Raw genomic sequence first — 11,104 nt, forward strand, 5'->3', positions numbered from 1 at the left:
GATACAACGCATTCTGCAGCAGTTTTCAAATCACAACAGACAATCAATGCTGTCCGCAAATCGTAGTTTCCAGGCACAAAAATTGACACGTTTAATGCTATAACAAACTATGCTGTTCTCTGAAACTTGTATTGTTCTGAGCCGAAAATATTTGTTAGATGACAACAAAGACTTTTGACATCAATGACGCAGTTTAATGATAACTACATTATCAGCTAGAGCCATCTATAGACAAATTCCGGTTTCATACTTACATATCAGATATAGGGTTTAACGTTATATGGTATAACGTTATATGGTATAACGTTATATCGTATTTGGTTAGATGGTATAACGTTATAACATATTACGTTATATGGTATAACGTTATAACGTATCACGTTATACGGTATAACGTTATAACGTATTACGTTATATAACATAACGTTATATAGTACAACGTTATAACGTATCACGTTATATGGTATAACGTTATAACGTATTACGTTATATCGTATAACGTTATATGGTATAACTTTATAACGTATTACGTTACATGGTATAACGTTATGACGTATTACGTTATATAACATAGCGTTATATGGTATAACGTTATAACGTATTACGTTACATGATTTAACGTTATAACGTATTACGTTACATGGTATAACGTTTTAACTTATTACGTTATGTAACATAACGTTATATGGTACAACGTTATAACGTATTACATTATATGGTATAACGTTATAACGTATCACGTTATATGATATAACGTTATAACGTATTACGTTATGTAGTATAACATTATATGGTATAACGTTATATGGTATTACGTTGTATAGTATTACGTTATATGGTATTACGTTATATAACATAACGTTATATGGTACAACGCTATAACGTATCACGTTATATGGAGTAACGTTATATCGTATTTGGTTATATGGTACAACGTTATAACGTTATAACGTATCACGTGAACGTTATGTGGTATAACGTTATAACGTATTACATTATATGTTATAACGTTATAACGTATTACGTTATATGGTATAACGATACAACGTATTCTGCAGCAGTTTTCTTCAAATCATAACAGACAATCAATGCTGTCCGCAAATCGTAGTTTCCAGGCACAAAATTTGACACGTTCAATGCTATAACAAACTATGCTGTTCTCTGAAACTTGTATTGTTCTGAGCCGAAAATATTTGTTAGATGACAACAAAGACTTTTGACATCAATGACGCAGTTTAATGATAACTACATTATCAGCTAGAGCCATCTATAGACAAATTCCGGTTTCATACTTACATATCAGATATAGGGTTTAACGTTATATGGTATAACGTTATATGGTATAACGTTATATGGTATAACGTTATATCGTATTTGGTTAGATGGTATAACGTTATAACATATTACGTTATATGGTATAACGTTATAACGTATCACGTTATACGGTATAACGTTATAACGTATTACGTTATATAACATAACGTTATATAGTACAACGTTATAACGTATCACGTTATATGGTATAACGTTATAACGTATTACGTTATATCGTATAACGTTATATGGTATAACGTTATAACGTATTACGTTACATGGTATAACGTTATGACGTATTACGTTATATAACATAGCGTTATATGGTATAACGTTATAACGTATTACGTTACATGATTTAACGTTATAACGTATTACGTTACATGGTATAACGTTTTAACTTATTACGTTATGTAACATAACGTTATATGGTACAACGTTATAACGTATTACATTATATGGTATAACGTTATAACGTATCACGTTATATGATATATCGTTATAACGTATTACGTTATATAGTATAACATTATATGGTATAACGTTATAAGGTATTACGTTGTATAGTATTACGTTATATGGTATTACGTTATATAACATAACGTTATATGGTACAACGCTATAACGTATCACGTTATATGGAGTAACGTTATATCGTATTTGGTTATATGGTACAACGTTATAACGTTATAACGTATCACGTGAACGTTATGTGGTATAACGTTATAACGTATTACATTATATGTTATAACGTTATAACGTATTACGTTATATGGTATAACGATACAACGTATTCTGCAGCAGTTTTCTTCAAATCATAACAGACAATCAATGCTGTCCGCAAATCGTAGTTTCCAGGCACAAAATTTGACACGTTCAATGCTATAACAAACTATGCTGTTCTCTGAAACTTGTATTGTTCTGAGTCGAAAATATTTTTGAGATGACAGCAAAGACTTTTGGCATCAATGACGCAGTTTAGTGATAACTACATTATCAGCTAGGGCCATCTATAGACAAATTCCGGTTTCATACTTACATATCTGATATATACTATAACGTTATCTGGTACTACGTTATGACGTATAACGTTATATGGTATAACGTTGTAACGTATTACGTTATATGTCATAACGTTATAACGTAATACATTATATGGTATAACGTTATAACTTTATAACCTATTACGTTATATAACATAACGTTATATGGTACAACGTTATAACGTATCACGTTATATGGTATAACGTTATAACGTATCACGTTAACGTTATGTGGTATAACGTTTTAACGTATTACGTTATATAACATAACGTTATATGGTACAATGTTATAACGTATCACGTTATATGGTATAACGTTATAACGTATCACGTTATATGGCATAACGTTATAACGTATTACGTTATATAACATAACGTTATATGGTACAATGTTATAACGTATCACGTTATATGGTATAACGTTATAACGTATTACGTTATATGGAATAACGTTATATCGTATTTGGTTAGATGGTATAACGTTATAACGTATTACGTTATATGGTACAACGCTATAACGTATTACGTTGTATGGTATAACGTTATAACGTACTACGTTATATGTTATAACATTATAACGTATTACGTTATATGGTATAACGATACAACGTATTCTGCAGCAGTTTTCTTCAAATCATAACAAACAATCAATGCTGTCTGCAAATCGTAGTTTCCAGGCACAAAATTTGACACGTTTAATGCTATAACAAACTATGCTGTTCTCTGAAACTTGTGTTGTTCTGAGTCGAAAATATTTGTTAGATGACAACAAAGACTTTTGACATCAATGATGCAGGTTAGTGATAACTACATTATCAGCTAGAGCCATCTATAGACAAATTCCGGTTTCATACTTACATATCTGATATATAGTATAACGTTATATGGTATAACGTTATATGGTATAACGCTATAACGTAATACGTTATAACGTACATTATGTTACGAACATAATGTTATATGGTATAACGTTATAACGTAATACGTTATATGGTATAACGTTATATCGTATTACGTTATATAACATAACGTTTACAATAACATAATCGTAACATAATGGTTCAATGAGGGGGTCTATTATTTTGTCATCTATGTAGATTGGTGGTAGTTTGGGAATGTGTGTTATTTGTTTTGCAGGTTGGTCTGATTCCTTCTCTTCTGGCAGTGCGCTGAAGGAGTTTTGGAGAGGAATTTCTTGTAGCCATTGTTGCCCTTTTGTTTCTATAACCCTCCTAACATTTGTATTTGATATTATTTTTCGTTTTTTGCTGGTAGTTACAGTCTTCCAGCTTTCATTCTGGTGTGATAGATCGTTGTTGATATTATTCTTATGGTCATTATTTTGTGTAATTTCCATTTCTATTTCATTTATAACTGTGCAATCCTGATCTTCGTTTGTTGATTTATTTGGGTTTGTTTTCTCTACAACTCAGTTTATAAAATATGTTTCACCTTTGTATAGTAATTTTATTGGTGGTTTTTTTGCATGTTTTCCATCATTTAGCGGTTGATTCTATTATAAGTCACTTTGTTTTCCCACTTGTCGCACTTGCGGAAGCACTGATTCACACGTCCGTATAGCTCGACTGCTCGGGCAGAACTGTACAAATAATTGAGCGGAAAAACGAAGAGGAAAACTTTCTTTTTATAATTTAATGAATTTAATTTAATAAATTATAATTTAATTATAAGATTTTATTCTATTCTATATTGTAATTTTTTGTGATTATATCTAATTAATATATAAATAAATATATAAATGATGCATGAATTAATGTATAAATGGCGGGAAGAATGTTTTCTTAAAAAAAAATAAAAATTAAAAACAGAATTGTCCGTTATTACCGGGAAGAGATTATGCCGATATCATTGCAATCTTTCAAAGAAGCTTAAGAATTAAAATTTGTATATAGCTGAACGTATGTTTTATTACGAATAAATAAATAATTTATGTTGCCGACAACGTAATTAACTCGTTAAGCGGGTCGCCTCTTAATTAAAAAGTTTCTTTCTGCGCGCAGTTTGAAATTAATAAAGGCAAATTGATTCGTTTCCGACTTTACAAATACGAATATGATAATGAATTTAATATAAATGTAACGAGACATTAAATAAAACCAAGGCTGCAGTTCAAATAAATTATTAATAATCCGAACGACGAGTTAGCGTACGTTAATTAATCCTTAAACTTTGCAATTAAGAGTTACCTTCGAAAAATGAATATACAAAGCAAATCGTTATAAATCAAAATATCATCAATCCACGTGACACGTTCGCTTGTTTCCCTCAATTAGCGGGCCAATTAGTCCCTCACGCTTGTCAATCAAAAACTACACAAATAAAGCATAAAAAGAGGTTGTTGAAGATTGAACGAATAATTGAAAAATGAATTATTATACTCGAAATATCATCAATTTCAACATGTGTTTCTAGTACAACTTACGAGAGGCTAAAATTTTGTTGAAAAAAAAGATTATAAATGTCTTTAAATTTATTCATATTGTAGTGTTCTTAACTCCTCCATTCTTTTTTTGATTCTTACACAATTTTTACATACGATACTGATTAAAGAAAATATCCAAAGTTTTGGATATTCAAGACAGGATAAACCTATAACTCTGACTCTCCAGTTGTCCAGCAGATAAATCAACAATCGAGCTTTATTAAATAAAAATGTATAGATAAATACCAAAGGAAGAATTGTAGGAAAAATGAAATTAATGTTTTGAAAGTTAATAGAGAACAGAATTTTTGTAATAATTTAGAAAGATTCTTTAAATACAATAAATACGCAAGAATTGTGTTAAAAGCAGATATTTCTGAAAACAGACAACAGATATGGAAGCTTATTGAATATCGATTCATTGGGAATCACGCTTGATCCAGCTATTCTCGAACGCAATCTGTAATAAATACCATTGTCTCAATGCGCGTTAATTAAAACGCAGCTAATTGTAACGCTGCGCACGACCGCCAGCGACAACCCAGAGATTCTACTTCGGTTATTTAATCCGCCGATAAACACGCGGACACGTCGTATCAGGGGAACGTGTGTCACGCGTATGGCGAACGTGATTCGGAGGAATCGCGGAATTACTTGCTGTTTCGCATGATTTCTTCATTTTCTGTCTGCATAAAATTGTCAGTGAAGTCGCCATGATATTTATGTCACCGTTACGTTATAACTTGTAACTTGTGATTAGTAAAATATCACTAATAACATGTAGAAAAAAGAAACATTTTGCCATGCGAAGATTTATTTTCGACTTTAAGTTGACTAACGAATGTTGACGAATCTCTACTAATTTTTGATAATTAGAACATATCGCGTGAAAAAAATGAAAATACCTGCGTATAAACTGTTCTCGGGAAAATTCACTTTGAATACTCGTATTTCTCGGACAGATGTTAACACTAGAACTACCACACCAGTCAAAACGACTGGTTCTACAATTTTATAAATGTGTTAACCCTCGTTTAGGGATCATGGTCCCGGCTGGATTAATAATACCAAAAATGTACTACATAACATGGAATTCCTTCTGTAAGAAAATAATAAATAGAAAAACGTAAAAATATTCTATTATCACGTATCTTTTAAAGACCAGTCAGTTTGACTGTTTGTGGTAAAAATAGCTTCGTCGTAACTATCGGTAGTTTTAGTATTAATAGTTAATATATACAATTTTTATTATCACGTTGGATAACGAAAAACACGTTGATTAAAACAAACTAAAATTCTCCGCCTTAAGATCATCATCTGCTTTGCTTATGAACAAATTATGTTCTTTTGCCATAATTAAATATATTCCTTAAAGACATGATCTTCCTAACGAAAGTTGTCCGTGTATGTAGGTTGCACGTTCTCAGTGGGAACCGGAAACGAGCAACGCTGAGCAGAGCAAAACGTAGCCAAGTTTGCGTATTAATTCCCTAGAACGCGGAAAGTGTACTTTAAGGGGGCAGGAAGAGGGGTGGTTTGGCATTTCAAACAACTTTGATCGAAAAGCCAGCGAGATCGCCTTGCTTGCGTTAACATTTTCCCGATCCTCTAACTTCCTTCCATTTCAAAAATCACTCTCTTCCCTCTACTCTTCCATTAAACACACGATCGAATGAAACAAATGAAATCAAAAGAAAAATGCCCATAATGTAAAACACAAGCTCTTGGAAATATCGAAAATTAGACAAACACATGGTCTCTCGTGCACTTGCATCCTCTGGTCCTCTCAAGAAGAAATTTCATTCAAAAATCGTCCAGAGGTCTACAACCTCTCCCACGAGATCAACCCACGCGAACAACTATACACAGATGCACAATACGATATAAAGGAAGCGAGCGTTGCAATGGACGTGCTTGCACGTTCGGCCTAAAAAGAGACGATCGCGGCAACGTACATAAAATTAAACGTAGCGTCGCAGAAGGGCGAACCGCTGCCTACGACGATGTTCGTGCGCAACGAGATTCCGAGTTCGATTGAATCCGACATAGAATAGCGTTCGAGCAGGTAAGATGGACAGAGGGGTGGGAACAGGGGTGGGTAGATAACGGAAGCCTAAGGATACTCCGGAGGATTCGCGCAGTTACAGCACCGTCGAGAGTATTCTAGACGCTACCCCACCATTTCCTTTCCTTTAACCCTCTCCTCCTGTCTCCTTTTTCCTTTTATCTACTTTTCTCTCTCTTTTTCTCGTTACATGCATATACAGGGTGTCGTAGCAAGCATGGTAGCAAGATGACAAGGTGTGGTGGTTGTAGGTGACAAAATTAGTGGAAGGAAATTTGTTCTCGAGGAGCATCGTTGTGAAGAAAATCGAGTTTAAAAATTCGTCAAGCACGCTTGAACTTGGCTAATTCTGGATTGGACAGGATTATAATCGACGGCAGATTGTTGTACATGTGAAAGTCAGTGGAAAATGTAGAGTAACGTTTTTTTCGTACGGCGCTTTCTTCTTGAGAAGCTTGAATTTGAACATTTTTCAAGAATGCTTGGATTTGGCTGATTCTGAACCAAGTAGACGCGAATAATCGACAGAAGGTTGTTTCAGGGAAATGAAAATTAGTCGAAAGCGCAGGACAAAGTTTATTCATAGAGGGAACGAAAGTAGAAAATTTATGAAATACACACTGCAATTCTATTTTCTTGTAAACGAGACGTTAAACGAGAGGATTTTATTCCACGTTTTCGATCTGTTTTCACGCGCAGAATAACCTGCTGCCGATGTTTCGCCGATATCCAGTCGAAAATCAAACAGATTCGGGTAGACTGGACAAATCTTAACACTCAATTTTACTCGAGAGCAAAGCATCGTATGGAAGAATTTCATTGCATATTTTCGATGTATCTTGTTACGTAGGATCATCCCGTTTGTCCCTTGCATCACGACTACTGGAACACCCTGTATGTACGTATGTATACTGTATACTGTATACTGTATACGTTTCGTCGTTTTTATTCGGGAATTCTGGCACGAGACTTTTCTAATCCTCGATGGACGAAACGATCGCAAAAAGGGAAGCAGCCACGGCACCGATACTACGGAACGAACGCGCAACGGAACGTGATCGTAAAATGGAGATCGGAAAAAAGCGACGAGAAGATAGCGGTGGAAAAAATTGCGAGTCTCTTCTTCGACGTTCTGCTTGCTTAAACGAGCGGCTTCTCGCGATTGGCGGGATTAACGGGACGTCTTAATGGATGGAAGGGAATTCTAGGATGATAGCGAAGAAGGGATGGGAATAGAGTGGATGAGAAGGAGTTTGTGAGCTTCAATTGGGTGTTTACACGCCGATTTGTGTCACTCAAATAGATTAACTTATTGTTAGAAAATGATATGAATAATGATAAATTTAAAATACAGTATTTGTGACGTCTTGCAGAAAGCGTGTAATAATTTTATAAAAATATACATATATATGTAGATCTTTATAGTTTTCTAAATGTATATATAAATATATATAGTATATATAATAATAACTATAATAAATAAATATATATACAATAAACATATATATAATAAATATATGATATATATACGTATCAAACAATATAACGATTAAATAAAAATATAATAATTCACACAGCATATTAGAGACAGTAATTTGTCTGTTGAGAAATAATTTCAATTAAACGTCACACTGGCAAGAATTCCACAAAATTCAGCCAAGAAAGCAAAGTTTAAATTGCTCTTAAACCGAATTCTTGCCTACCTCTGTTTCTTGTCTGTATAACACCACGATATATTCTTTTATCGATCATCTGTTGTACGACACATAAAACAAACAGTAAATAAAGAAAACCGAAGAAGGAAGAATTAAGAGAAGACTGCTGCTGAACAAGATCTCCTGTTTTTCTTCCTGCCTCCGTTCACAGGGAACACTTGCTCATTTTGCTGCAAGCTTCCTGTTAGTCTTTCCCTTATACATCCGAAGAATACACTCGTTAACCTTTCGCTAATTTTCTCCAAGCAAAGAGTGTAACTTGGCCGACAGAAATCGATAGGTTACCATCGTTGTTGGTAAAACATCAAGCGAAAAAGATTAAATCGATACGCGAATATCTACTTTTATTATGTAATAGGGAAGCTCTGCTGCAACAGAGACAATCACACGGAATTTAATTAAAGATGCTCATTAATGAAACAAGGGGAAACATGTTTCGAATGAAAAATCCAGCTTGTCTGTACTATTGTCAGCCGTATTTTCCGTTCGAGATAAAATGTTCTATCGTTCAAAGTGTAGATATACGCGAGTATATGTTTATTGTGATCCTTTCGTTTCATTTTCGTGAGTGGAATTGCCGATGCACATTTCAGAAACCATTCTGCGTGATAACATCTCCGGTAAAGAACAAACACGACGGTTTTAAATAAAACAGGTTATTTTATTATCCGCTATGGATCGTGTCGAAGGTATCGATAAATAAATATATTGAAATATGTATAATTTTATGTGCTAGATTAGGGTAGCTGCGTAGAAGTGATACTTGTATGTGAATATCAGTGTGTGGAATGTAAACTGTTCAGTTAACAGTCGGGTATGGAAGAAAGTGCTGAGACTCGTGCAAATGTGTATCGATGAATATATTTGAAATCGTTTATCAAATAAATATATAACTATTCTAACATAAATTCTAAGTGTAAATTTAGTGTTCCTATGCATGGCATGTAATAAAAGCATGACATTGTAGAATGCATATATTATGGTGGTAGTTAATTCTATATGGCACATATAGAATCTTATTCTCTTGTCCTTTTTCTTTAACTCTTAATCATAATTAATTACTATAATTATTAATCGTAATCAATTAGTTTCCACTTTCACGATAATGCAAGTCGAAAATTTTAATATACATATATATATGTCGGAGATGAAAGGACATCGGGGCCTTTCTTTTGGAATTTTTGGAAAGATGCTCAATATTTTAGTCTAGACTATTTATCAAAGCTGTACTTAAATAATAAAACTTAGAAATAGTCGTTTATGATTCAATCCTATTATGTTTGCCCGAGATTTGTGACAGTGGGCTTGGGCTCGAGGTGACACAACTGGTCGCTGAACGTAGCCACGGTCACGGAGTGGACGTTTTTACCTAACAGACGTATGGAGTAGTTGTATAGTTCTCCTTAAAAAAATATAGTTGTAGCGGCACACAGGCTCGAGGACAAATCAAGCCACGTGTGGTTTTGCCTCAGAAGTGTCAATATTATGAGACACACGTTGTATTAATAATCGAACTCCGGGCAGAAACAATGTCACTGCTACGCGGGACTGCCTAGCAACGGCGGTTGTAATTTTGTCGGTATCCCTCGACCAATATACAACAAACGAACGCGATCGTAAGGAGAAGAAAGTTTTCATCAGTCTTTTATTCGTACGATCTCCTTGGAGAGTTTTTACATCGTCTTTACGAGCAGTATATACCGAGCACCCCGGCGAACGTTTTTTGTGCTTCAAAATATATTCTACATTCAACAAAGAGTTATCCCGTTGGTCGCGGATTCGTTATTGAACTTAAGATCATTGTCATTAACATCTCGAGTCTCTAATCACCACGATTATTTGTCAAATTCTGTAAAAAACATATTTATACCAGTAAATATAATCTCTGTTGTACAACAACGATGGCTAGTCCAAATGAAGATTCGTAACACGCCCCTAACCCGAATGATAACTCGACATATATGTCTCACAACACAGCGTTCCGACCGACGAAACAATTTTTAACATCCCTTAATAATTAATTCCCTGACAATCGTCCCAGATTTCTAAGTAATTTATAAATCTATAAACAAAATGTATAAACTTTCAGAGAGGAATATCCACGTTACAATATCCATTGTATTAAAAAAAAGAAAGAAAGATGAAACTATTCAAGAAATAAGAAATTTCGATTACCAAAAAATTACTCCTGAAACTCTCATAAGTCTATTATTCGTCCGCTACAAAGAATCATCGTCGAAAGCCTCGGCAAAGATCGGAACCGTCATAATCACCGTACGCTAAACATCGTAATCACTCCATTAAAATCATTTGCTCGAATCAACCTCATAATTCATACGCCGTTTCCACTGATAACCCACAGATCCGCTCGAATTCGGCCGAACTCACCCCAACTATTGCGCTCGTTTTATATACCTCGTGCCGATATTCGAAAACGTGGACCGAACCATTTCCACTTCCTGGATAGAGCGTTTCGAGGACGGACGCGAATTAACTGGAGGCCAGATTCACTTTCTCCGGCTGG

The sequence above is a fragment of the Bombus bifarius genome, unplaced genomic scaffold (genome assembly GCF_011952205.1).
Source record: "Bombus bifarius isolate JDL3187 unplaced genomic scaffold, Bbif_JDL3187 scf7180000008240, whole genome shotgun sequence".
In the NCBI taxonomy this organism is placed as follows: domain Eukaryota; kingdom Metazoa; phylum Arthropoda; class Insecta; order Hymenoptera; family Apidae; genus Bombus; species Bombus bifarius.